Genomic DNA, 19,517 nt, shown 5'->3' on the forward strand with positions numbered 1-19,517 from the left:
AGCTGCGATGGCCGAGTGGTTAAGGCGTTGGACTCGAAATCCAATGGGATATTCCCGCACAGGTTCGAACCCTGTTCGCAGCGTTTCAATTTTTGCATCAGGTTTTAGTAAGGGTTTATATTTTAGTTTATGTCAAAACTAAACGTTTTCGTAGCTGCGATGGCCGAGTGGTTAAGGCGTTGGACTTGAAATCCAATGGGATATTCCCGCACAGGTTCGAACCCATGTTCGCAGCGTTTCAATTTTTTCATCAGGTTATAGTAAGGGTTTATATTCTAGTTTATGTCAAAACTAAACGTTTTCGTAGCTGCGATGGCCGAGTGGTTAAGGCGTTGGACTCGAAATCCAATGGGATATTCCCGCACAGGTTCGAACCCTGTTCGCAGCGTTTCAATTTTTGCATCAGGTTTTAGTAAGGGTTTATATTTTAGTTTATGTCAAAACTAAACGTTTTCGTAGCTGCGATGGCCGAGTGGTTAAGGCGTTGGACTTGAAATCCAATGGGATATTCCCGCACAGGTTCGAACCCATGTTCGCAGCGTTTCAATTTTTTCATCAGGTTATAATAAGGGTTTATATTTTAGTTTATGTCAAAACTAAACGTTTTCGTAGCTGCGATGGCCGAGTGGTTAAGGCGTTGGACTTGAAATCCAATGTGATATTCCCGCACAGGTTCGAACCCATGTTCGCAGCGTTTCAATTTTTTCATCAGGTTATAGTAAGGGTTTATATTTTAGTTTATGTCAAAACTAAACGTTTTCGTAGCTGCGATGGCCGAGTGGTTAAGGCGTTGGACTTGAAATCCAATGGGATATTCCCGCACAGGTTCGAACCCATGTTCGCAGCGTTTCAATTTTTTCATAGTAAGGGTTTATATTCGAGTTTATGTTAAAACTAAACGTTTTCGTAGCTGCGATGGCCGAGTGGTTAAGGCGTTGGACTCGAAATCCAATGGGATATTCCCGCACAGGTTCGAACCCTGTTCGCAGCGTTTCAATTTTTTCATCAGGTTTTAGTAAGGGTTTATATTTTAGTTTATGTCAAAACTAAACGTTTTCGTAGCTGCGATGGCCGAGTGGTTAAGGCGTTGGACTTGAAATCCAATGGGATATTCCCGCACAGGTTCGAACCCTGTTCGCAGCGTTTCAATTTTTTCATCAGGTTATAATAAGGGTTTATATTTTAGTTTATGTCAAAACTAAACGTTTTCGTAGCTGCGATGGCCGAGTGGTTAAGGCGTTGGACTTGAAATCCAATGTGATATTCCCGCACAGGTTCGAACCCATGTTCGCAGCGTTTCAATTTTTTCATCAGGTTATAGTAAGGGTTTATATTTTAGTTTATGTCAAAACTAAACGTTTTCTACTGCAAGTAGGTTTCTTTTCACTTATTTCACTTTCACATTAATTTATTCGTTTGTACTCTTCATAGTAATAGTATATGTGATGATGTTGCGTTTTGTATGTTGGATATATGTTGGGTGCTTGCTCAAATCATTTATTGTTGCTCGTTATATCGTTATGAAGTTGCCCATTTTACTACGAAAAAAGTTGTTTGGTGTTAGTAGATGACTGACCCCATCTAAGTCAAATGTAGCCATGTGGCGCTTCAGGGCCTATACGAGTGTGAGTTGTTCATAGTTATTCCGAATATATATGGATATACATATCATTGAATATTACTGCTTGCTTTAAACCCAGAATATCCTTGCCACGAATTTCGATCCGGTTTTTGGTCTTGGTATATGGGTTGGACGCATGACCAAGGCTGCCAATCTAAAACCGAACGTTTTCGTAGCTGCGATGGCCGAGTGGTTAAGGCGTTGGACTTGAAATCCAATGGGATATTCCCGCATAGGTTCGAACCCTGTTCGCAGCGTTTCAATTTTTTCGTCAGGTTATAGTAAGGGTTTATATTCTAATTTAAGCTAAAACCGAACGTTTTCGTAGCTGCGATGTCCGAGTGGTTAAGGCGTTGGAGTTGAAATCCAATGGGATATTCCCGCACAGGTTCGAACCCTGTTCGCAGCGTTTCAATTTTTTCGTCAGGTTATAGTAAGGGTTCATATTCTAGTTTATGTCAAAACTAAACGTTTTCGTTGCTGCGATGGCCGAGTGGTTAAGGCGTTGGACTTGAAATCCAATAGGATATTCCTGCACAGGTTTGAACCCTGTTCGCAGCGTTTCAATTTTTTCGTCAGGTTATAGTAAGGGTTCATATTCTAGTTTATGACAAAACTAAACGTTTTCGTTGCTGCGATGGCCGAGTGGTTAAGGCGTTGGACTTGAAATCCAATAGGATATTCCCGCACAGGTTCGAACCCCGTTCGCAGCGTTTCAATTTTTTCGTCAGGTTGGGTTTATATTCTAGTTTATGTCAAAACTAAACGTTTTCGTAGCTGCGATGGCCGAGTGGTTAAGGCGTTGGACTTGAAATCCAATGGGATATTCCCGCACAGGTTCGAACCCTGTTCGCAGCGTTTCAATTTTTTCGTCAGGTTATAGTAAGGGTTTATATTCTAGTTTATGTCAAAACTAAACGTTTTCGTAGCTGCGATGGCCGAGTGGTTAAGGCGTTGGACTCGAAATCCAATGGGATATTCCCGCACAGGTTCGAACCCTGTTCGCAGCGTTTCAATTTATTCGTCAGGTTATAGTAAGGGTTTATATTCTAGTTTATGTTAAAACTAAACGTTTTCGTAGCTGCGATGGCCGAGTGGTTAAGGCGTTGGACTTGAAATCCAATGGGATATTCCCGCACAGGTTCGAACCCATGTTCGCAGCGTTTCAATTTTTTCGTCAGGTTATAGTAAGGGTTTATATTCTAGTTTATGTTAAAACTAAACGTTTTCGTAGCTGCGATGGCCGAGTGGTTAAGGCGTTGGACTTGAAATCCAATGGGATATTCCCGCACAGGTTCGAACCCTGTTCGCAGCGTTTCAATTTTTTCGTCAGGTTACAGTAAGGGTTTATATTCTAGTTTATGTTAAAACTAAACGTTTTCGTAGCTGCGATGGCCGAGTGGTTAAGGCGTTGGACTTGAAATCCAATGGGATATTCCCGCACAGGTTCGAACCCATGTTCGCAGCGTTTCAATTTTTTCATAGTAAGGGTTTATATTCGAGTTTATGTTAAAACTAAACGTTTTCGTAGCTGCGATGGCCCAGTGGTTAAGGCGTTGGACTTGAAATCCAATGGGATATTCCCGCACAGGTTCGAACCCATGTTCGCAGCGTTTCAATTTTTTCATAGTAAGGGTTTATATTCGAGTTTATGTTAAAACTAAACGTTTTCGTAGCTGCGATGGCCCAGTGGTTAAGGCGTTGGACTTGAAATCCAATGGGATATTCCCGCACAGGTTCGAACCCATGTTCGCAGCGTTTCAATTTTTTCATAGTAAGGGTTTATATTCGAGTTTATGTTAAAACTAAACGTTTTCGTAGCTGCGATGGCCCAGTGGTTAAGGCGTTGGACTTGAAATCCAATGGGATATTCCCGCACAGGTTCGAACCCATGTTCGCAGCGTTTCAATTTTTTCATAGTAAGGGTTTATATTCGAGTTTATGTTAAAACTAAACGTTTTCGTAGCTGCGATGGCCCAGTGGTTAAGGCGTTGGACTTGAAATCCAATGGGATATTCCCGCACAGGTTCGAACCCATGTTCGCAGCGTTTCAATTTTTTCATAGTAAGGGTTTATATTCGAGTTTATGTTAAAACTAAACGTTTTCGTAGCTGCGATGGCCCAGTGGTTAAGGCGTTGGACTTGAAATCCAATGGGATATTCCCGCACAGGTTCGAACCCATGTTCGCAGCGTTTCAATTCTTTCATAGTAAGGGTTTATATTCGAGTTTAGGTTAAAACTAAACGTTTTCGTAGCTGCGATGGCCCAGTGGTTAAGGCGTTGGACTTGAAATCCAATGGGATATTCCCGCACAGGTTCGAACCCATGTTCGCAGCGTTTCAATTTTTTCATAGTAAGGGTTTATATTCGAGTTTATGTTAAAACTAAACGTTTTCGTAGCTGCGATGGCCCAGTGGTTAAGGCGTTGGACTTTAAATCCAATGGGATATTCCCGCACAGGTTCGAACCCATGTTCGCAGCGTTTCAATTTTTTCATAGTAAGGGTTTATATTCGAGTTTATGTTAAAACTAAACGTTTTCGTAGCTGCGATGGCCCAGTGGTTAAGGCGTTGGACTTGAAATCCAATGGGATATTCCCGCACAGGTTCGAACCCATGTTCGCAGCGTTTCAATTTTTTCATAGTAAGGGTTTATATTCGAGTTTATGTTAAAACTAAACGTTTTCGTAGCTGCGATGGCCCAGTGGTTAAGGCGTTGGACTTGAAATCCAATGGGATATTCCCGCACAGGTTCGAACCCATGTTCGCAGCGTTTCAATTTTTTCATAGTAAGGGTTTATATTCGAGTTTATGTTAAAACTAAACGTTTTCGTAGCTGCGATGGCCCAGTGGTTAAGGCGTTGGACTTGAAATCCAATGGGATATTCCCGCACAGGTTCGAACCCATGTTCGCAGCGTTTCAATTTTTTCGTAGTAAGGGTTTATATTCGAGTTTATGTTAAAACTAAACGTTTTCGTAGCTGCGATGGCCCAGTGGTTAAGGCGTTGGACTTGAAATCCAATGGGATATTCCCGCACAGGTTCGAACCCATGTTCGCAGCGTTTCAATTTTTTCATAGTAAGGGTTTATATTCGAGTTTATGTTAAAACTAAACGTTTTCGTAGCTGCGATGGCCCAGTGGTTAAGGCGTTGGACTTGAAATCCAATGGGATATTCCCGCACAGGTTCGAACCCATGTTCGCAGCGTTTCAATTTTTTCATAGTAAGGGTTTATATTCGAGTTTATGTTAAAACTAAACGTTTTCGTAGCTGCGATGGCCGAGTGGTTAAGGCGTTGGACTTGAAATCCAATGGGATATTCCCGCACAGGTTCGAACCCATGTTCGCAGCGTTTCAATTTTTTCATAGTAAGGGTTTATATTCTAGTTTATGTTAAAACTAAACGTTTTCGTAGCTGCGATGGCCGAGTGGTTAAGGCGTTGGACTCGAAATCCAATGGGATATTCCCGCACAGGTTCGAACCCTGTTCGCAGCGTTTCAATTTTTGCATCAGGTTTTAGTAAGGGTTTATATTTTAGTTTATGTCAAAACTAAACGTTTTCGTAGCTGCGATGGCCGAGTGGTTAAGGCGTTGGACTTGAAATCCAATGGGATATTCCCGCACAGGTTCGAACCCATGTTCGCAGCGTTTCAATTTTTTCATCAGGTTATAGTAAGGGTTTATATTCTAGTTTATGTCAAAACTAAACGTTTTCGTAGCTGCGATGGCCGAGTGGTTAAGGCGTTGGACTCGAAATCCAATGGGATATTCCCGCACAGGTTCGAACCCTGTTCGCAGCGTTTCAATTTTTGCATCAGGTTTTAGTAAGGGTTTATATTTTAGTTTATGTCAAAACTAAACGTTTTCGTAGCTGCGATGGCCGAGTGGTTAAGGCGTTGGACTTGAAATCCAATGGGATATTCCCGCACAGGTTCGAACCCATGTTCGCAGCGTTTCAATTTTTTCATCAGGTTATAATAAGGGTTTATATTTTAGTTTATGTCAAAACTAAACGTTTTCGTAGCTGCGATGGCCGAGTGGTTAAGGCGTTGGACTTGAAATCCAATGTGATATTCCCGCACAGGTTCGAACCCATGTTCGCAGCGTTTCAATTTTTTCATCAGGTTATAGTAAGGGTTTATATTTTAGTTTATGTCAAAACTAAACGTTTTCGTAGCTGCGATGGCCGAGTGGTTAAGGCGTTGGACTTGAAATCCAATGGGATATTCCCGCACAGGTTCGAACCCATGTTCGCAGCGTTTCAATTTTTTCATAGTAAGGGTTTATATTCGAGTTTATGTTAAAACTAAACGTTTTCGTAGCTGCGATGGCCGAGTGGTTAAGGCGTTGGACTCGAAATCCAATGGGATATTCCCGCACAGGTTCGAACCCTGTTCGCAGCGTTTCAATTTTTTCATCAGGTTTTAGTAAGGGTTTATATTTTAGTTTATGTCAAAACTAAACGTTTTCGTAGCTGCGATGGCCGAGTGGTTAAGGCGTTGGACTTGAAATCCAATGGGATATTCCCGCACAGGTTCGAACCCTGTTCGCAGCGTTTCAATTTTTTCATCAGGTTATAATAAGGGTTTATATTTTAGTTTATGTCAAAACTAAACGTTTTCGTAGCTGCGATGGCCGAGTGGTTAAGGCGTTGGACTTGAAATCCAATGTGATATTCCCGCACAGGTTCGAACCCATGTTCGCAGCGTTTCAATTTTTTCATCAGGTTATAGTAAGGGTTTATATTTTAGTTTATGTCAAAACTAAACGTTTTCGTAGCTGCGATGGCCGAGTGGTTAAGGCGTTGGACTTGAAATCCAATGGGATATTCCCGCACAGGTTCGAACCCATGTTCGCAGCGTTTCAATTTTTTCATCAGGTTATAATAAGGGTTTATATTTTAGTTTATGTCAAAACTAAACGTTTTCGTAGCTGCGATGGCCGAGTGGTTAAGGCGTTGGACTTGAAATCCAATGGGATATTCCCGCACAGGTTCGAACCCATGTTCGCAGCGTTTCAATTTTTTCATAGTAAGGGTTTATATTCGAGTTTATGTTAAAACTAAACGTTTTCGTAGCTGCGATGGCCCAGTGGTTAAGGCGTTGGACTTGAAATCCAATGGGATATTCCCGCACAGGTTCGAACCCATGTTCGCAGCGTTTCAATTTTTTCATAGTAAGGGTTTATATTCTAGTTTATGTTAAAACTAAACGTTTTCGTAGCTGCGATGGCCGAGTGGTTAAGGCGTTGGACTCGAAATCCAATGGGATATTCCCGCACAGGTTCGAACCCTGTTCGCAGCGTTTCAATTTTTGCATCAGGTTTTAGTAAGGGTTTATATTTTAGTTTATGTCAAAACTAAACGTTTTCGTAGCTGCGATGGCCGAGTGGTTAAGGCGTTGGACTTGAAATCCAATGGGATATTCCCGCACAGGTTCGAACCCATGTTCGCAGCGTTTCAATTTTTTCATCAGGTTATAGTAAGGGTTTATATTTTAGTTTATGTCAAAACTAAACGTTTTCGTAGCTGCGATGGCCGAGTGGTTAAGGCGTTGGACTTGAAATCCAATGGGATATTCCCGCACAGGTTCGAACCCATGTTCGCAGCGTTTCAATTTTTTCGTCAGGTTATAGTAAGGGTTTATATTTTAGTTTATGTCAAAACTAAACGTTTTCGTAGCTGCGATGGCCGAGTGGTTAAGGCGTTGGACTTGAAATCCAATGGGATATTCCCGCACAGGTTCGAACCCATGTTCGCAGCGTTTCAATTTTTTCATCAGGTTATAGTAAGGGTTTATATTCTAGTTTATGTCAAAACTAAACGTTTTCGTAGCTGCGATGGCCGAGTGGTTAAGGCGTTGGACTTGAAATCCAATGGGATAGTCCCGCACAGGTTCGAACCCATGTTCGCAGCGTTTCAATTTTTTCGTCAGGTTATAGTAAGGGTTTATATTTTAGTTTATGTCAAAACTAAACGTTTTCGTAGCTGCGATGGCCGAGTGGTTAAGGCGTTGGACTCGAAATCCAATGGGATATTCCCGCACAGGTTCGAACCCTGTTCGCAGCGTTTCAATTTTTTCGTCAGGTTATAGTAAGGGTTTATATTCTAGTTTATGTCAAAACTAAACGTTTTCGTAGCTGCGATGGCCGAGTGGTTAAGGCGTTGGACTCGAAATCCAATGGGATATTCCCGCACAGGTTCGAACCCTGTTCGCAGCGTTTCAATTTATTCGTCAGGTTATAGTAAGGGTTTATATTCTAGTTTATGTTAAAACTAAACGTTTTCGTAGCTGCGATGGCCGAGTGGTTAAGGCGTTGGACTCGAAATCCAATGGGATATTCCCGCACAGGTTCGAACCCTGTTCGCAGCGTTTCAATTTTTTCGTCAGGTTAAAGTAAGGGTTTATATTCGAGTTTATGTTAAAACTAAACGTTTTCGTAGCTGCGATGGCCGAGTGGTTAAGGCGTTGGACTCGAAATCCAATGGGATATTCCCGCACAGGTTCGAACCCTGTTCGCAGCGTTTCAATTTTTTCGTCAGGTTACAGTAAGGGTTTATATTCTAGTTTATGTTAAAACTAAACGTTTTCGTAGCTGCGATGGCCGAGTGGTTAAGGCGTTGGACTTGAAATCCAATGGGATATTCCCGCACAGGTTCGAACCCATGTTCGCAGCGTTTCAATTTTTTCATAGTAAGGGTTTATATTCGAGTTTATGTTAAAACTAAACGTTTTCGTAGCTGCGATGGCCCAGTGGTTAAGGCGTTGGACTTGAAATCCAATGGGATATTCCCGCACAGGTTCGAACCCATGTTCGCAGCGTTTCAATTTTTTCATAGTAAGGGTTTATATTCGAGTTTATGTTAAAACTAAACGTTTTCGTAGCTGCGATGGCCCAGTGGTTAAGGCGTTGGACTTGAAATCCAATGGGATATTCCCGCACAGGTTCGAACCCATGTTCGCAGCGTTTCAATTTTTTCATAGTAAGGGTTTATATTCGAGTTTATGTTAAAACTAAACGTTTTCGTAGCTGCGATGGCCCAGTGGTTAAGGCGTTGGACTTGAAATCCAATGGGATATTCCCGCACAGGTTCGAACCCATGTTCGCAGCGTTTCAATTTTTTCATAGTAAGGGTTTATATTCGAGTTTATGTTAAAACTAAACGTTTTCGTAGCTGCGATGGCCCAGTGGTTAAGGCGTTGGACTTGAAATCCAATGGGATATTCCCGCACAGGTTCGAACCCATGTTCGCAGCGTTTCAATTTTTTCATAGTAAGGGTTTATATTCTAGTTTATGTTAAAACTAAACGTTTTCGTAGCTGCGATGGCCGAGTGGTTAAGGCGTTGGACTCGAAATCCAATGGGATATTCCCGCACAGGTTCGAACCCTGTTCGCAGCGTTTCAATTTTTGCATCAGGTTTTAGTAAGGGTTTATATTTTAGTTTATGTCAAAACTAAACGTTTTCGTAGCTGCGATGGCCGAGTGGTTAAGGCGTTGGACTCGAAATCCAATGGGATATTCCCGCACAGGTTCGAACCCTGTTCGCAGCGTTTCAATTTTTTCATCAGGTTATAGTAAGGGTTTATATTCTAGTTTATGTCACAACTAAACGTTTTCGTAGCTGCGATGGCCGAGTGGTTAAGGCGTTGGACTTGAAATCCAATGGGATATTCCCGCACAGGTTCGAACCCATGTTCGCAGCGTTTCAATTTTTTCGTCAGGTTATAGTAAGGGTTTATATTTTAGTTTATGTCAAAACTAAACGTTTTCGTAGCTGCGATGGCCGAGTGGTTAAGGCGTTGGACTCGAAATCCAATGGGATATTCCCGCACAGGTTCGAACCCTGTTCGCAGCGTTTCAATTTTTTCGTCAGGTTATAGTAAGGGTTTATATTTTAGTTTATGTCAAAACTAAACGTTTTCGTAGCTGCGATGGCCGAGTGGTTAAGGCGTTGGACTCGAAATCCAATGGGATATTCCCGCACAGGTTCGAACCCTGTTCGCAGCGTTTCAATTTTTTCGTCAGGTTATAGTAAGGGTTTATATTCTAGTTTATGTCAAAACTAAACGTTATCGTAGCTGCGAAGCCGAGTGGTTCAGGCGTTGGACTCGAAATCCAATGGGATATTCCCGCACAGGTTCGAACCCTGTTCGCAGCGTTTCAATTTTTTCGTCAGGTTATAGTAAGGGTTTATATTCTAGTTTATGTCAAAACTAAACGTTATCGTAGCTGCGATGGCCGAGTGGTTCAGGCGTTGGACTCGAAATCCAATGGGATATTCCCGCACAGGTTCGAACCCTGTTCGCAGCGTTTCAATTTTTTCGTCAGGTTATAGTAAGGGTTTATATTCTAGTTTATGTCAAAACTAAACGTTATCGTAGCTGCGATGGCCGAGTGGTTCAGGCGTTGGACTCGAAATCCAATGGGATATTCCCGCACAGGTTCGAACCCTGTTCGCAGCGTTTCAATTTTTTCGTCAGGTTATAGTAAGGGTTTATATTCTAGTTTATGTCAAAACTAAACGTTATCGTAGCTGCGATGGCCGAGTGGTTCAGGCGTTGGACTCGAAATCCAATGGGATATTCCCGCACAGGTTCGAACCCTGTTCGCAGCGTTTCAATTTTTTCGTCAGGTTATAGTAAGGGTTTATATTCTAGTTTATGTCAAAACTAAACGTTTTCGTAGCTGCGATGGCCGAGTGGTTAAGGCGTTGGACTCGAAATCCAATGGGATATTCCCGCACAGGTTCGAACCCTGTTCGCAGCGTTTCAATTTTTTCGTCAGGTTATAGTAAGGGTTTATATTCTAGTTTATGACAAAACTAAACGTTTTCGTAGCTGCGATGGCCGAGTGGTTAAGGCGTTGGACTTGAAATCCAATGGGATATTCCCGCACAGGTTCGAACCCTGTTCGCAGCGTTTCACTTTTTTCGTCAGGTTATAGTAAGGGTTTATATTCTAGTTTATGTCAAAACTAAACGTTTTCGTAGCTGCGATGGCCGAGTGGTTAAGGCGTTGGACTTGAAATCCAATGGGATATTCCCGCACAGGTTCGAACCCTGTTCGCAGCGTTTCAATTTTTTCGTCAGGTTATAGTAAGGGTTTATATTCTAGTTTATGTCAAAACTAAACGTTTTCGTAGCTGCGATGGCCGAGTGGTTAAGGCGTTGGACTCGAAATCCAATGGGATATTCCCGCACAGGTTCGAACCCTGTTCGCAGCGTTTCAATTTTTTCGTCAGGTTATAGTAAGGGTTTATATTCTAGTTTATGACAAAACTAAACGTTTTCGTAGCTGCGATGGCCGAGTGGTTAAGGCGTTGGACTCGAAATCCAATGGGATATTCCTGCACAGGTTCGAACCCAGTTCGCAGCGTTTCAATTTTTTCGTCAGGTTATAGTAAGGGTTTATATTCTAGTTTATGTCAAAACTAAACGTTATCGTAGCTGCGAAGCCGAGTGGTTCAGGCGTTGGACTCGAAATCCAATGGGATATTCCCGCACAGGTTCGAACCCTGTTCGCAGCGTTTCAATTTTTTCGTCAGGTTATAGTAAGGGTTTATATTCTAGTTTATGTCAAAACTAAACGTTATCGTAGCTGCGATGGCCGAGTTTTTCAGGCGTTGGACTCGAAATCCAATGGGATATTCCCGCACAGGTTCGAACCCTGTTCGCAGCGTTTCAATTTTTTCGTCAGGTTATAGTAAGGGTTTATATTCTAGTTTATGTCAAAACTAAACGTTATCGTAGCTGCGATGGCCGAGTGGTTCAGGCGTTGGACTCGAAATCCAATGGGATATTCCCGCACAGGTTCGAACCCTGTTCGCAGCGTTTCAATTTTTTCGTCAGGTTATAGTAAGGGTTTATATTCTAGTTTATGTCAAAACTAAACGTTTTCGTAGCTGCGATGGCCGAGTGGTTAAGGCGTTGGACTCGAAATCCAATGGGATATTCCCGCACAGGTTCGAACCCTGTTCGCAGCATTTCAATTTTTTCGTCAGGTTATAGTAAGGGTTTATATTCTAGTTTATGACAAAACTAAACGTTTTCGTAGCTGCGATGGCCGAGTGGTTAAGGCGTTGGACTTGAAATCCAATGGGATATTCCCGCACAGGTTCGAACCCTGTTCGCAGCGTTTCACTTTTTTCGTCAGGTTATAGTAAGGGTTTATATTCTAGTTTATGTCAAAACTAAACGTTTTCGTAGCTGCGATGGCCGAGTGGTTAAGGCGTTGGACTTGAAATCCAATGGGATATTCCCGCACAGGTTCGAACCCTGTTCGCAGCGTTTCAATTTTTTCGTCAGGTTATAGTAAGGGTTTATATTCTAGTTTATGTCAAAACTAAACGTTTTCGTAGCTGCGATGGCCGAGTGGTTAAGGCGTTGGACTCGAAATCCAATGGGATATTCCTGCACAGGTTCGAACCCAGTTCGCAGCGTTTCAATTTTTTCGTCAGGTTATAGTAAGGGTTTATATTCTAGTTTATGTCAAAACTAAACGTTATCGTAGCTGCGATGGCCGAGTGGTTAAGGCGTTGGACTCGAAATCCAATGGGATATTCCCGCACAGGTTCGAACCCTGTTCGCAGCGTTTCAATTTTTTCGTCAGGTTATAGTAAGGGTTTATATTCTAGTTTATGACAAAACTAAACGTTTTCGTAGCTGCGATGGCCGAGTGGTTAAGGCGTTGGACTTGAAATCCAATGGGATATTCCCGCACAGGTTCGAACCCTGTTCGCAGCGTTTCAATTTTTTCGTCAGGTTATAGTAAGGGTTTATATTCTAGTTTATGTCAAAACTAAACGTTTTCGTAGCTGCGATGGCCGAGTGGTTAAGGCGTTGGACTTGAAATCCAATGGGATATTCCCGCACAGGTTCGAACCCTGTTCGCAGCGTTTCAATTTTTTCGTCAGGTTATAGTAAGGGTTTATATTCTAGTTTATGTCAAAACTAAACGTTTTCGTAGCTGCGATGGCCGAGTGGTTAAGGCGTTGGACTTGAAATCCAATGGGATATTCCCGCACAGGTTCGAACCCTGTTCGCAGCGTTTCAATTTTTTCGTCAGGTTATAGTAAGGGTTTATATTCTAGTTTATGTCAAAACTAAACGTTTTCGTAGCTGCGATGGCCGAGTGGTTAAGGCGTTGGACTCGAAATCCAATGGGATATTCCCGCACAGGTTCGAACCCTGTTCGCAGCGTTTCAATTTTTTCGTCATGTTATGGTAAGGGTTTATATTCTAGTTTATGACAAAACTAAACGTTTTCGTAGCTGCGATGGCCGAGTGGTTAAGGCGTTGGACTCGAAATCCAATGGGATATTCCTGCACAGGTTCGAACCCAGTTCGCAGCGTTTCAATTTTTTCGTCAGGTTATAGTAAGGGTTTATATTCTAGTTTATGTCAAAACTAAACGTTATCGTAGCTGCGATGGCCGAGTGGTTAAGGCGTTGGACTCGAAATCCAATGGGATATTCCCGCACAGGTTCGAACCCTGTTCGCAGCGTTTCAATTTTTTCGTCAGGTTATAGTAAGGGTTTATATTCTAGTTTATGACAAAACTAAACGTTTTCGTAGCTGCGATGGCCGAGTGGTTAAGGCGTTGGACTTGAAATCCAATGGGATATTCCCGCACAGGTTCGAACCCTGTTCGCAGCGTTTCAATTTTTTCGTCAGGTTATAGTAAGGGTTTATATTCTAGTTTATGTCAAAACTAAACGTTTTCGTAGCTGCGATGGCCGAGTGGTTAAGGCGTTGGACTCGAAATCCAATGGGATATTCCCGCACAGGTTCGAACCCTTTTCGCAGCGTTTCAATTTTTTCGTCATGTTATGGTAAGGGTTTATATTCTAGTTTATGTCAAAACTAAACGTTTTCGTAGCTGCGATGGCCGAGTGGTTAAGGCGTTGGACTTGAAATCCAATGGGATATTCCCGCACAGGTTCGAACCCTGTTCGCAGCGTTTCAATTTTTTCGTCATGTTATGGTAAGGGTTTATATTCTAGTTTATGTCAAAACTAAACGTTTTCGTAGCTGCGATGGCCGAGTGGTTAAGGCGTTGGACTTGAAATCCAATGGGATATTCCCGCACAGGTTCGAACCCTGTTCGCAGCGTTTCAATTTTTTCGTCATGTTATAGTGAGGGTTTATATTCTAGTTTATGTCAAAACTAAACGTTTTCGTAGCTGCGATGGCCGAGTGTTTAAGGCGTTGGACTTGAAATCCAATGGGATATTCCCGCACAGGTTCGAACCCTGTTCGCAGCGTTTCAATTTTTTCGTCAGGTTATAGTAAGGGTTTATATTCTAGTTTATGTCAAAACTAAACGTTTTCGTAGCTGCGATGGCTGAATGGTTAAGGCGTTGGACTTGAAATCCAATGGGATATTCCCGCACAGGTTCGAACCCATGTTCGCAGCGTTTCAATTTTTTCATAGTAAGGGTTTATATTCGAGTTTATGTTAAAACTAAACGTTTTCGTAGCTGCGATGGCCCAGTGGTTAAGGCGTTGGACTTGAAATCCAATGGGATATTCCCGCACAGGTTCGAACCCATGTTCGCAGCGTTTCAATTTTTTCATAGTAAGGGTTTATATTCGAGTTTATGTTAAAACTAAACGTTTTCGTAGCTGCGATGGCCCAGTGGTTAAGGCGTTGGACTTGAAATCCAATGGGATATTCCCGCACAGGTTCGAACCCATGTTCGCAGCGTTTCAATTTTTTCATAGTAAGGGTTTATATTCGAGTTTATGTTAAAACTAAACGTTTTCGTAGCTGCGATGGCCCAGTGGTTAAGGCGTTGGACTTGAAATCCAATGGGATATTCCCGCACAGGTTCGAACCCATGTTCGCAGCGTTTCAATTTTTTCATAGTAAGGGTTTATATTCTAGTTTATGTTAAAACTAAACGTTTTCGTAGCTGCGATGGCCGAGTGGTTAAGGCGTTGGACTCGAAATCCAATGGGATATTCCCGCACAGGTTCGAACCCTGTTCGCAGCGTTTCAATTTTTGCATCAGGTTTTAGTAAGGGTTTATATTTTAGTTTATGTCAAAACTAAACGTTTTCGTAGCTGCGATGGCCGAGTGGTTAAGGCGTTGGACTCGAAATCCAATGGGATATTCCCGCACAGGTTCGAACCCTGTTCGCAGCGTTTCAATTTTTTCATCAGGTTATAGTAAGGGTTTATATTCTAGTTTATGTCAAAACTAAACGTTTTCGTAGCTGCGATGGCCGAGTGGTTAAGGCGTTGGACTTGAAATCCAATGGGATATTCCCGCACAGGTTCGAACCCATGTTCGCAGCGTTTCAATTTTTTCGTCAGGTTATAGTAAGGGTTTATATTTTAGTTTATGTCAAAACTAAACGTTTTCGTAGCTGCGATGGCCGAGTGGTTAAGGCGTTGGACTCGAAATCCAATGGGATATTCCCGCACAGGTTCGAACCCTGTTCGCAGCGTTTCAATTTTTTCGTCAGGTTATAGTAAGGGTTTATATTTTAGTTTATGTCAAAACTAAACGTTTTCGTAGCTGCGATGGCCGAGTGGTTAAGGCGTTGGACTCGAAATCCAATGGGATATTCCCGCACAGGTTCGAACCCTGTTCGCAGCGTTTCAATTTTTTCGTCAGGTTATAGTAAGGGTTTATATTCTAGTTTATGTCAAAACTAAACGTTATCGTAGCTGCGAAGCCGAGTGGTTCAGGCGTTGGACTCGAAATCCAATGGGATATTCCCGCACAGGTTCGAACCCTGTTCGCAGCGTTTCAATTTTTTCGTCAGGTTATAGTAAGGGTTTATATTCTAGTTTATGTCAAAACTAAACGTTATCGTAGCTGCGATGGCCGAGTGGTTCAGGCGTTGGACTCGAAATCCAATGGGATATTCCCGCACAGGTTCGAACCCTGTTCGCAGCGTTTCAATTTTTTCGTCAGGTTATAGTAAGGGTTTATATTCTAGTTTATGTCAAAACTAAACGTTATCGTAGCTGCGATGGCCGAGTGGTTCAGGCGTTGGACTCGAAATCCAATGGGATATTCCCGCACAGGTTCGAACTCTGTTCGCAGCGTTTCAATTTTTTCGTCAGGTTATAGTAAGGGTTTATATTCTAGTTTATGTCAAAACTAAACGTTATCGTAGCTGCGATGGCCGAGTGGTTCAGGCGTTGGACTCGAAATCCAATGGGATATTCCCGCACAGGTTCGAACCCTGTTCGCAGCGTTTCAATTTTTTCGTCAGGTTATAGTAAGGGTTTATATTCTAGTTTATGTCAAAACTAAACGTTTTCGTAGCTGCGATGGCCGAGTGGTTAAGGCGTTGGACTCGAAATCCAATGGGATATTCCCGCACAGGTTCGAACCCTGTTCGCAGCGTTTCAATTTTTTCGTCAGGTTATAGTAAGGGTTTATATTCTAGTTTATGACAAAACTAAACGTTTTCGTAGCTGCGATGGCCGAGTGGTTAAGGCGTTGGACTTGAAATCCAATGGGATATTCCCGCACAGGTTCGAACCCTGTTCGCAGCGTTTCACTTTTTTCGTCAGGTTATAGTAAGGGTTTATATTCTAGTTTATGTCAAAACTAAACGTTTTCGTAGCTGCGATGGCCAAGTGGTTAAGGCGTTGGACTTGAAATCCAATGGGATATTCCCGCACAGGTTCGAACCCTGTTCGCAGCGTTTCAATTTTTTCGTCAGGTTATAGTAAGGGTTTATATTCTAGTTTATGTCAAAACTAAACGTTTTCGTAGCTGCGATGGCCGAGTGGTTAAGGCGTTGGACTCGAAATCCAATGGGATATTCCCGCACAGGTTCGAACCCTGTTCGCAGCGTTTCAATTTTTTCGTCAGGTTATAGTAAGGGTTTATATTCTAGTTTATGACAAAACTAAACGTTTTCGTAGCTGCGATGGCCGAGTGGTTAAGGCGTTGGACTCGAAATCCAATGGGATATTCCTGCACAGGTTCGAACCCAGTTCGCAGCGTTTCAATTTTTTCGTCAGGTTATAGTAAGGGTTTATATTCTAGTTTATGTCAAAACTAAACGTTATCGTAGCTGCGAAGCCGAGTGGTTCAGGCGTTGGACTCGAAATCCAATGGGATATTCCCGCACAGGTTCGAACCCTGTTCGCAGCGTTTCAATTTTTTCGTCAGGTTATAGTAAGGGTTTATATTCTAGTTTATGTCAAAACTAAACGTTATCGTAGCTGCGATGGCCGAGTTTTTCAGGCGTTGGACTCGAAATCCAATGGGATATTCCCGCACAGGTTCGAACCCTGTTCGCAGCGTTTCAATTTTTTCGTCAGGTTATAGTAAGGGTTTATATTCTAGTTTATGTCAAAACTAAACGTTATCGTAGCTGCGATGGCCGAGTGGTTCAGGCGTTGGACTCGAAATCCAATGGGATATTCCCGCACAGGTTCGAACCCTGTTCGCAGCGTTTCAATTTTTTCGTCAGGTTATAGTAAGGGTTTATATTCTAGTTTATGTCAAAACTAAACGTTATCGTAGCTGCGATGGCCGAGTGGTTCAGGCGTTGGACTCGAAATCCAATGGGATATTCCCGCACAGGTTCGAACCCTGTTCGCAGCGTTTCAATTTTTTCGTCAGGTTATAGTAAGGGTTTATATTCTAGTTTATGTCAAAACTAAACGTTTTCGTAGCTGCGATGGCCGAGTGGTTAAGGCGTTGGACTCGAAATCCAATGGGATATTCCCGCACAGGTTCGAACCCTGTTCGCAGCGTTTCAATTTTTTCGTCAGGTTATAGTAAGGGTTTATATTCTAGTTTATGACAAAACTAAACGTTTTCGTAGCTGCGATGGCCGAGTGGTTAAGGCGTTGGACTTGAAATCCAATGGGATATTCCCGCACAGGTTCGAACCCTGTTCGCAGCGTTTCACTTTTTTCGTCAGGTTATAGTAAGGGTTTATATTCTAGTTTATGTCAAAACTAAACGTTTTCGTAGCTGCGATGGCCGAGTGGTTAAGGCGTTGGACTTGAAATCCAATGGGATATTCCCGCACAGGTTCGAACCCTGTTCGCAGCGTTTCAATTTTTTCGTCAGGTTATAGTAAGGGTTTATATTCTAGTTTATGTCAAAACTAAACGTTTTCGTAGCTGCGATGGCCGAGTGGTTAAGGCGTTGGACTCGAAATCCAATGGGATATTCCCGCACAGGTTCGAACCCTGTTCGCAGCGTTTCAATTTTTTCGTCAGGTTATAGTAAGGGTTTATATTCTAGTTTATGACAAAACTAAACGTTTTCGTAGCTGCGATGGCCGAGTGGTTAAGGCGTTGGACTTGAAATCCAATGGGATATTCCCGCACAGGTTCGAACCCTGTTCGCAGCGTTTCAATTTTTTCGTCAGGTTATAGTAAGGGTTTATATTCTAGTTTATGTCAAAACTAAACGTTTTCGTAGCTGCGATGGCCGAGTGGTTAAGGCGTTGGACTTGAAATCCAATGGGATATTCCCGCACAGGTTCGAACCCTGTTCGCAGCGTTTCAATTTTTTCGTCAGGTTATAGTAAGGGTTTATATTCTAGTTTATGTCAAAACTAAACGTTTTCGTAGCTGCGATGGCCGAGTGGTTAAGGCGTTGGACTTGAAATCCAATGGGATATTCCCGCACAGGTTCGAACCCTGTTCGCAGCGTTTCAATTTTTTCGTCAGGTTATAGTAAGGGTTTATATTCTAGTTTATGTCAAAACTAAACGTTTTCGTAGCTGCGATGGCCGAGTGGTTAAGGCGTTGGACTCGAAATCCAATGGGATATTCCCGCACAGGTTCGAACCCTGTTCGCAGCGTTTCAATTTTTTCGTCATGTTATGGTAAGGGTTTATATTCTAGTTTATGACAAAACTAAACGTTTTCGTAGCTGCGATGGCCGAGTGGTTAAGGCGTTGGACTCGAAATCCAATGGGATATTCCTGCACAGGTTCGAACCCAGTTCGCAGCGTTTCAATTTTTTCGTCAGGTTATAGTAAGGGTTTATATTCTAGTTTATGTCAAAACTAAACGTTATCGTAGCTGCGATGGCCGAGTGGTTAAGGCGTTGGACTCGAAATCCAATGGGATATTCCCGCACAGGTTCGAACCCTGTTCGCAGCGTTTCAATTTTTTCGTCAGGTTATAGTAAGGGTTTATATTCTAGTTTATGACAAAACTAAACGTTTTCGTAGCTGCGATGGCCGAGTGGTTAAGGCGTTGGACTTGAAATCCAATGGGATATTCCCGCACAGGTTCGAACCCTGTTCGCAGCGTTTCAATTTTTTCGTCAGGTTATAGTAAGGGTTTATATTCTAGTTTATGTCAAAACTAAACGTTTTCGTAGCTGCGATGGCCGAGTGGTTAAGGCGTTGGACTCGAAATCCAGTGGGATATTCCCGCACAGGTTCGAACCCTGTTCGCAGCGTTTCAATTTTTTCGTCAGGTTATAGTAAGGGTTTATATTCTAGTTTATGTCAAAACTAAACGTTTTCGTAGCTGCGATGGCCGAGTGGTTAAGGCGTTGGACTCGAAATCCAATGGGATATTCCCGCACAGGTTCGAACCCTTTTCGCAGCGTTTCAATTTTTTCGTCATGTTATGGTAAGGGTTTATATTCTAGTTTATGTCAAAACTAAACGTTTTCGTAGCTGCGATGGCCGAGTGGTTAAGGCGTTGGACTTGAAATCCAATGGGATATTCCCGCACAGGTTCGAACCCTGTTCGCAGCGTTTCAATTTTTTCGTCATGTTATGGTAAGGGTTTATATTCTAGTTTATGTCAAAACTAAACGTTTTCGTAGCTGCGATGGCCGAGTGGTTAAGGCGTTGGACTTGAAATCCAATGGGATATTCCCGCACAGGTTCGAACCCTGTTCGCAGCGTTTCAATTTTTTCGTCATGTTATAGTGAGGGTTTAT

At 42.5% G+C, this 19,517-nt stretch overlaps 1 protein-coding gene and 93 non-coding genes across 94 annotated transcripts in view; 93 read left to right on the top strand and 1 right to left on the bottom strand.

Annotated features, from left to right (window-relative positions):
* LOC145897453 (dynein beta chain, ciliary-like) overlaps positions 1-19,517 on the bottom strand; it is an 82,389-nt gene that overhangs the window by 32,022 nt on the left and 30,850 nt on the right. The window lies entirely within an intron of this gene.
* Trnas-cga (transfer RNA serine (anticodon CGA)) lies at positions 2-83 on the top strand. The gene has a single exon. It is a non-coding gene; the product is annotated as a tRNA-Ser (tRNA).
* Positions 307-388, top strand: Trnas-cga (transfer RNA serine (anticodon CGA)). The gene has a single exon. It is a non-coding gene; the product is annotated as a tRNA-Ser (tRNA).
* Trnas-cga (transfer RNA serine (anticodon CGA)) lies at positions 910-991 on the top strand. The gene has a single exon. It is a non-coding gene; the product is annotated as a tRNA-Ser (tRNA).
* Trnas-uga (transfer RNA serine (anticodon UGA)) lies at positions 1,062-1,143 on the top strand. Its single transcript has one exon. It is a non-coding gene; the product is annotated as a tRNA-Ser (tRNA).
* Positions 1,797-1,878, top strand: Trnas-uga (transfer RNA serine (anticodon UGA)). Its single transcript has one exon. It is a non-coding gene; the product is annotated as a tRNA-Ser (tRNA).
* On the top strand, positions 2,101-2,182 carry Trnas-uga (transfer RNA serine (anticodon UGA)). The gene has a single exon. It is a non-coding gene; the product is annotated as a tRNA-Ser (tRNA).
* Positions 2,253-2,334, top strand: Trnas-uga (transfer RNA serine (anticodon UGA)). The gene has a single exon. It is a non-coding gene; the product is annotated as a tRNA-Ser (tRNA).
* Trnas-uga (transfer RNA serine (anticodon UGA)) lies at positions 2,398-2,479 on the top strand. The gene has a single exon. It is a non-coding gene; the product is annotated as a tRNA-Ser (tRNA).
* On the top strand, positions 2,550-2,631 carry Trnas-cga (transfer RNA serine (anticodon CGA)). The gene has a single exon. It is a non-coding gene; the product is annotated as a tRNA-Ser (tRNA).
* On the top strand, positions 2,855-2,936 carry Trnas-uga (transfer RNA serine (anticodon UGA)). The gene has a single exon. It is a non-coding gene; the product is annotated as a tRNA-Ser (tRNA).
* Positions 5,037-5,118, top strand: Trnas-cga (transfer RNA serine (anticodon CGA)). Its single transcript has one exon. It is a non-coding gene; the product is annotated as a tRNA-Ser (tRNA).
* On the top strand, positions 5,342-5,423 carry Trnas-cga (transfer RNA serine (anticodon CGA)). The gene has a single exon. It is a non-coding gene; the product is annotated as a tRNA-Ser (tRNA).
* Trnas-uga (transfer RNA serine (anticodon UGA)) lies at positions 5,494-5,576 on the top strand. Its single transcript has one exon. It is a non-coding gene; the product is annotated as a tRNA-Ser (tRNA).
* On the top strand, positions 5,800-5,882 carry Trnas-uga (transfer RNA serine (anticodon UGA)). The gene has a single exon. It is a non-coding gene; the product is annotated as a tRNA-Ser (tRNA).
* Positions 5,945-6,026, top strand: Trnas-cga (transfer RNA serine (anticodon CGA)). Its single transcript has one exon. It is a non-coding gene; the product is annotated as a tRNA-Ser (tRNA).
* Positions 6,097-6,178, top strand: Trnas-uga (transfer RNA serine (anticodon UGA)). Its single transcript has one exon. It is a non-coding gene; the product is annotated as a tRNA-Ser (tRNA).
* Positions 6,402-6,484, top strand: Trnas-uga (transfer RNA serine (anticodon UGA)). Its single transcript has one exon. It is a non-coding gene; the product is annotated as a tRNA-Ser (tRNA).
* Trnas-uga (transfer RNA serine (anticodon UGA)) lies at positions 6,555-6,637 on the top strand. The gene has a single exon. It is a non-coding gene; the product is annotated as a tRNA-Ser (tRNA).
* Trnas-cga (transfer RNA serine (anticodon CGA)) lies at positions 6,845-6,926 on the top strand. The gene has a single exon. It is a non-coding gene; the product is annotated as a tRNA-Ser (tRNA).
* Trnas-uga (transfer RNA serine (anticodon UGA)) lies at positions 6,997-7,079 on the top strand. Its single transcript has one exon. It is a non-coding gene; the product is annotated as a tRNA-Ser (tRNA).
* Trnas-uga (transfer RNA serine (anticodon UGA)) lies at positions 7,150-7,232 on the top strand. Its single transcript has one exon. It is a non-coding gene; the product is annotated as a tRNA-Ser (tRNA).
* Trnas-uga (transfer RNA serine (anticodon UGA)) lies at positions 7,303-7,385 on the top strand. The gene has a single exon. It is a non-coding gene; the product is annotated as a tRNA-Ser (tRNA).
* Positions 7,609-7,690, top strand: Trnas-cga (transfer RNA serine (anticodon CGA)). The gene has a single exon. It is a non-coding gene; the product is annotated as a tRNA-Ser (tRNA).
* On the top strand, positions 7,761-7,842 carry Trnas-cga (transfer RNA serine (anticodon CGA)). The gene has a single exon. It is a non-coding gene; the product is annotated as a tRNA-Ser (tRNA).
* On the top strand, positions 7,913-7,994 carry Trnas-cga (transfer RNA serine (anticodon CGA)). Its single transcript has one exon. It is a non-coding gene; the product is annotated as a tRNA-Ser (tRNA).
* Trnas-cga (transfer RNA serine (anticodon CGA)) lies at positions 8,065-8,146 on the top strand. The gene has a single exon. It is a non-coding gene; the product is annotated as a tRNA-Ser (tRNA).
* On the top strand, positions 8,217-8,299 carry Trnas-uga (transfer RNA serine (anticodon UGA)). Its single transcript has one exon. It is a non-coding gene; the product is annotated as a tRNA-Ser (tRNA).
* Trnas-cga (transfer RNA serine (anticodon CGA)) lies at positions 8,942-9,023 on the top strand. Its single transcript has one exon. It is a non-coding gene; the product is annotated as a tRNA-Ser (tRNA).
* Trnas-cga (transfer RNA serine (anticodon CGA)) lies at positions 9,094-9,175 on the top strand. The gene has a single exon. It is a non-coding gene; the product is annotated as a tRNA-Ser (tRNA).
* Positions 9,246-9,328, top strand: Trnas-uga (transfer RNA serine (anticodon UGA)). The gene has a single exon. It is a non-coding gene; the product is annotated as a tRNA-Ser (tRNA).
* On the top strand, positions 9,399-9,480 carry Trnas-cga (transfer RNA serine (anticodon CGA)). The gene has a single exon. It is a non-coding gene; the product is annotated as a tRNA-Ser (tRNA).
* Positions 9,551-9,632, top strand: Trnas-cga (transfer RNA serine (anticodon CGA)). Its single transcript has one exon. It is a non-coding gene; the product is annotated as a tRNA-Ser (tRNA).
* Trnas-cga (transfer RNA serine (anticodon CGA)) lies at positions 9,703-9,783 on the top strand. The gene has a single exon. It is a non-coding gene; the product is annotated as a tRNA-Ser (tRNA).
* On the top strand, positions 9,854-9,935 carry Trnas-cga (transfer RNA serine (anticodon CGA)). Its single transcript has one exon. It is a non-coding gene; the product is annotated as a tRNA-Ser (tRNA).
* Trnas-cga (transfer RNA serine (anticodon CGA)) lies at positions 10,006-10,087 on the top strand. The gene has a single exon. It is a non-coding gene; the product is annotated as a tRNA-Ser (tRNA).
* Positions 10,158-10,239, top strand: Trnas-cga (transfer RNA serine (anticodon CGA)). Its single transcript has one exon. It is a non-coding gene; the product is annotated as a tRNA-Ser (tRNA).
* Positions 10,310-10,391, top strand: Trnas-cga (transfer RNA serine (anticodon CGA)). The gene has a single exon. It is a non-coding gene; the product is annotated as a tRNA-Ser (tRNA).
* Positions 10,462-10,543, top strand: Trnas-uga (transfer RNA serine (anticodon UGA)). Its single transcript has one exon. It is a non-coding gene; the product is annotated as a tRNA-Ser (tRNA).
* On the top strand, positions 10,614-10,695 carry Trnas-uga (transfer RNA serine (anticodon UGA)). Its single transcript has one exon. It is a non-coding gene; the product is annotated as a tRNA-Ser (tRNA).
* On the top strand, positions 10,766-10,847 carry Trnas-cga (transfer RNA serine (anticodon CGA)). Its single transcript has one exon. It is a non-coding gene; the product is annotated as a tRNA-Ser (tRNA).
* Trnas-cga (transfer RNA serine (anticodon CGA)) lies at positions 10,918-10,999 on the top strand. The gene has a single exon. It is a non-coding gene; the product is annotated as a tRNA-Ser (tRNA).
* Trnas-cga (transfer RNA serine (anticodon CGA)) lies at positions 11,070-11,150 on the top strand. Its single transcript has one exon. It is a non-coding gene; the product is annotated as a tRNA-Ser (tRNA).
* On the top strand, positions 11,221-11,302 carry Trnas-cga (transfer RNA serine (anticodon CGA)). The gene has a single exon. It is a non-coding gene; the product is annotated as a tRNA-Ser (tRNA).
* Positions 11,373-11,454, top strand: Trnas-cga (transfer RNA serine (anticodon CGA)). Its single transcript has one exon. It is a non-coding gene; the product is annotated as a tRNA-Ser (tRNA).
* On the top strand, positions 11,525-11,606 carry Trnas-cga (transfer RNA serine (anticodon CGA)). The gene has a single exon. It is a non-coding gene; the product is annotated as a tRNA-Ser (tRNA).
* Trnas-uga (transfer RNA serine (anticodon UGA)) lies at positions 11,677-11,758 on the top strand. Its single transcript has one exon. It is a non-coding gene; the product is annotated as a tRNA-Ser (tRNA).
* Positions 11,829-11,910, top strand: Trnas-uga (transfer RNA serine (anticodon UGA)). The gene has a single exon. It is a non-coding gene; the product is annotated as a tRNA-Ser (tRNA).
* Positions 11,981-12,062, top strand: Trnas-cga (transfer RNA serine (anticodon CGA)). Its single transcript has one exon. It is a non-coding gene; the product is annotated as a tRNA-Ser (tRNA).
* Positions 12,133-12,214, top strand: Trnas-cga (transfer RNA serine (anticodon CGA)). Its single transcript has one exon. It is a non-coding gene; the product is annotated as a tRNA-Ser (tRNA).
* Positions 12,285-12,366, top strand: Trnas-uga (transfer RNA serine (anticodon UGA)). The gene has a single exon. It is a non-coding gene; the product is annotated as a tRNA-Ser (tRNA).
* Positions 12,437-12,518, top strand: Trnas-uga (transfer RNA serine (anticodon UGA)). The gene has a single exon. It is a non-coding gene; the product is annotated as a tRNA-Ser (tRNA).
* Positions 12,589-12,670, top strand: Trnas-uga (transfer RNA serine (anticodon UGA)). Its single transcript has one exon. It is a non-coding gene; the product is annotated as a tRNA-Ser (tRNA).
* Trnas-cga (transfer RNA serine (anticodon CGA)) lies at positions 12,741-12,822 on the top strand. Its single transcript has one exon. It is a non-coding gene; the product is annotated as a tRNA-Ser (tRNA).
* Positions 12,893-12,974, top strand: Trnas-cga (transfer RNA serine (anticodon CGA)). Its single transcript has one exon. It is a non-coding gene; the product is annotated as a tRNA-Ser (tRNA).
* On the top strand, positions 13,045-13,126 carry Trnas-cga (transfer RNA serine (anticodon CGA)). Its single transcript has one exon. It is a non-coding gene; the product is annotated as a tRNA-Ser (tRNA).
* Positions 13,197-13,278, top strand: Trnas-uga (transfer RNA serine (anticodon UGA)). Its single transcript has one exon. It is a non-coding gene; the product is annotated as a tRNA-Ser (tRNA).
* Trnas-cga (transfer RNA serine (anticodon CGA)) lies at positions 13,349-13,430 on the top strand. The gene has a single exon. It is a non-coding gene; the product is annotated as a tRNA-Ser (tRNA).
* Trnas-uga (transfer RNA serine (anticodon UGA)) lies at positions 13,501-13,582 on the top strand. The gene has a single exon. It is a non-coding gene; the product is annotated as a tRNA-Ser (tRNA).
* Positions 13,653-13,734, top strand: Trnas-uga (transfer RNA serine (anticodon UGA)). The gene has a single exon. It is a non-coding gene; the product is annotated as a tRNA-Ser (tRNA).
* On the top strand, positions 13,805-13,886 carry Trnas-uga (transfer RNA serine (anticodon UGA)). The gene has a single exon. It is a non-coding gene; the product is annotated as a tRNA-Ser (tRNA).
* On the top strand, positions 14,537-14,618 carry Trnas-cga (transfer RNA serine (anticodon CGA)). The gene has a single exon. It is a non-coding gene; the product is annotated as a tRNA-Ser (tRNA).
* Trnas-cga (transfer RNA serine (anticodon CGA)) lies at positions 14,689-14,770 on the top strand. Its single transcript has one exon. It is a non-coding gene; the product is annotated as a tRNA-Ser (tRNA).
* Trnas-uga (transfer RNA serine (anticodon UGA)) lies at positions 14,841-14,923 on the top strand. Its single transcript has one exon. It is a non-coding gene; the product is annotated as a tRNA-Ser (tRNA).
* On the top strand, positions 14,994-15,075 carry Trnas-cga (transfer RNA serine (anticodon CGA)). Its single transcript has one exon. It is a non-coding gene; the product is annotated as a tRNA-Ser (tRNA).
* Trnas-cga (transfer RNA serine (anticodon CGA)) lies at positions 15,146-15,227 on the top strand. The gene has a single exon. It is a non-coding gene; the product is annotated as a tRNA-Ser (tRNA).
* Trnas-cga (transfer RNA serine (anticodon CGA)) lies at positions 15,298-15,378 on the top strand. The gene has a single exon. It is a non-coding gene; the product is annotated as a tRNA-Ser (tRNA).
* Trnas-cga (transfer RNA serine (anticodon CGA)) lies at positions 15,449-15,530 on the top strand. The gene has a single exon. It is a non-coding gene; the product is annotated as a tRNA-Ser (tRNA).
* Trnas-cga (transfer RNA serine (anticodon CGA)) lies at positions 15,601-15,682 on the top strand. The gene has a single exon. It is a non-coding gene; the product is annotated as a tRNA-Ser (tRNA).
* Positions 15,753-15,834, top strand: Trnas-cga (transfer RNA serine (anticodon CGA)). Its single transcript has one exon. It is a non-coding gene; the product is annotated as a tRNA-Ser (tRNA).
* Trnas-cga (transfer RNA serine (anticodon CGA)) lies at positions 15,905-15,986 on the top strand. Its single transcript has one exon. It is a non-coding gene; the product is annotated as a tRNA-Ser (tRNA).
* Trnas-uga (transfer RNA serine (anticodon UGA)) lies at positions 16,057-16,138 on the top strand. The gene has a single exon. It is a non-coding gene; the product is annotated as a tRNA-Ser (tRNA).
* Positions 16,209-16,290, top strand: Trnas-uga (transfer RNA serine (anticodon UGA)). Its single transcript has one exon. It is a non-coding gene; the product is annotated as a tRNA-Ser (tRNA).
* Positions 16,361-16,442, top strand: Trnas-cga (transfer RNA serine (anticodon CGA)). The gene has a single exon. It is a non-coding gene; the product is annotated as a tRNA-Ser (tRNA).
* Positions 16,513-16,594, top strand: Trnas-cga (transfer RNA serine (anticodon CGA)). Its single transcript has one exon. It is a non-coding gene; the product is annotated as a tRNA-Ser (tRNA).
* Trnas-cga (transfer RNA serine (anticodon CGA)) lies at positions 16,665-16,745 on the top strand. Its single transcript has one exon. It is a non-coding gene; the product is annotated as a tRNA-Ser (tRNA).
* Trnas-cga (transfer RNA serine (anticodon CGA)) lies at positions 16,816-16,897 on the top strand. The gene has a single exon. It is a non-coding gene; the product is annotated as a tRNA-Ser (tRNA).
* Positions 16,968-17,049, top strand: Trnas-cga (transfer RNA serine (anticodon CGA)). Its single transcript has one exon. It is a non-coding gene; the product is annotated as a tRNA-Ser (tRNA).
* On the top strand, positions 17,120-17,201 carry Trnas-cga (transfer RNA serine (anticodon CGA)). Its single transcript has one exon. It is a non-coding gene; the product is annotated as a tRNA-Ser (tRNA).
* Positions 17,272-17,353, top strand: Trnas-cga (transfer RNA serine (anticodon CGA)). Its single transcript has one exon. It is a non-coding gene; the product is annotated as a tRNA-Ser (tRNA).
* Trnas-uga (transfer RNA serine (anticodon UGA)) lies at positions 17,424-17,505 on the top strand. The gene has a single exon. It is a non-coding gene; the product is annotated as a tRNA-Ser (tRNA).
* On the top strand, positions 17,576-17,657 carry Trnas-uga (transfer RNA serine (anticodon UGA)). The gene has a single exon. It is a non-coding gene; the product is annotated as a tRNA-Ser (tRNA).
* Positions 17,728-17,809, top strand: Trnas-cga (transfer RNA serine (anticodon CGA)). Its single transcript has one exon. It is a non-coding gene; the product is annotated as a tRNA-Ser (tRNA).
* On the top strand, positions 17,880-17,961 carry Trnas-uga (transfer RNA serine (anticodon UGA)). The gene has a single exon. It is a non-coding gene; the product is annotated as a tRNA-Ser (tRNA).
* On the top strand, positions 18,032-18,113 carry Trnas-uga (transfer RNA serine (anticodon UGA)). The gene has a single exon. It is a non-coding gene; the product is annotated as a tRNA-Ser (tRNA).
* On the top strand, positions 18,184-18,265 carry Trnas-uga (transfer RNA serine (anticodon UGA)). The gene has a single exon. It is a non-coding gene; the product is annotated as a tRNA-Ser (tRNA).
* Trnas-cga (transfer RNA serine (anticodon CGA)) lies at positions 18,336-18,417 on the top strand. The gene has a single exon. It is a non-coding gene; the product is annotated as a tRNA-Ser (tRNA).
* Positions 18,488-18,569, top strand: Trnas-cga (transfer RNA serine (anticodon CGA)). The gene has a single exon. It is a non-coding gene; the product is annotated as a tRNA-Ser (tRNA).
* On the top strand, positions 18,640-18,721 carry Trnas-cga (transfer RNA serine (anticodon CGA)). Its single transcript has one exon. It is a non-coding gene; the product is annotated as a tRNA-Ser (tRNA).
* On the top strand, positions 18,792-18,873 carry Trnas-uga (transfer RNA serine (anticodon UGA)). The gene has a single exon. It is a non-coding gene; the product is annotated as a tRNA-Ser (tRNA).
* Trnas-cga (transfer RNA serine (anticodon CGA)) lies at positions 18,944-19,025 on the top strand. Its single transcript has one exon. It is a non-coding gene; the product is annotated as a tRNA-Ser (tRNA).
* Trnas-cga (transfer RNA serine (anticodon CGA)) lies at positions 19,096-19,177 on the top strand. The gene has a single exon. It is a non-coding gene; the product is annotated as a tRNA-Ser (tRNA).
* Trnas-uga (transfer RNA serine (anticodon UGA)) lies at positions 19,248-19,329 on the top strand. The gene has a single exon. It is a non-coding gene; the product is annotated as a tRNA-Ser (tRNA).
* Positions 19,400-19,481, top strand: Trnas-uga (transfer RNA serine (anticodon UGA)). The gene has a single exon. It is a non-coding gene; the product is annotated as a tRNA-Ser (tRNA).

The sequence above is a fragment of the Ascidia mentula genome, chromosome 4, assembly GCF_947561715.1.
Source record: "Ascidia mentula chromosome 4, kaAscMent1.1, whole genome shotgun sequence".
In the NCBI taxonomy this organism is placed as follows: domain Eukaryota; kingdom Metazoa; phylum Chordata; class Ascidiacea; order Phlebobranchia; family Ascidiidae; genus Ascidia; species Ascidia mentula.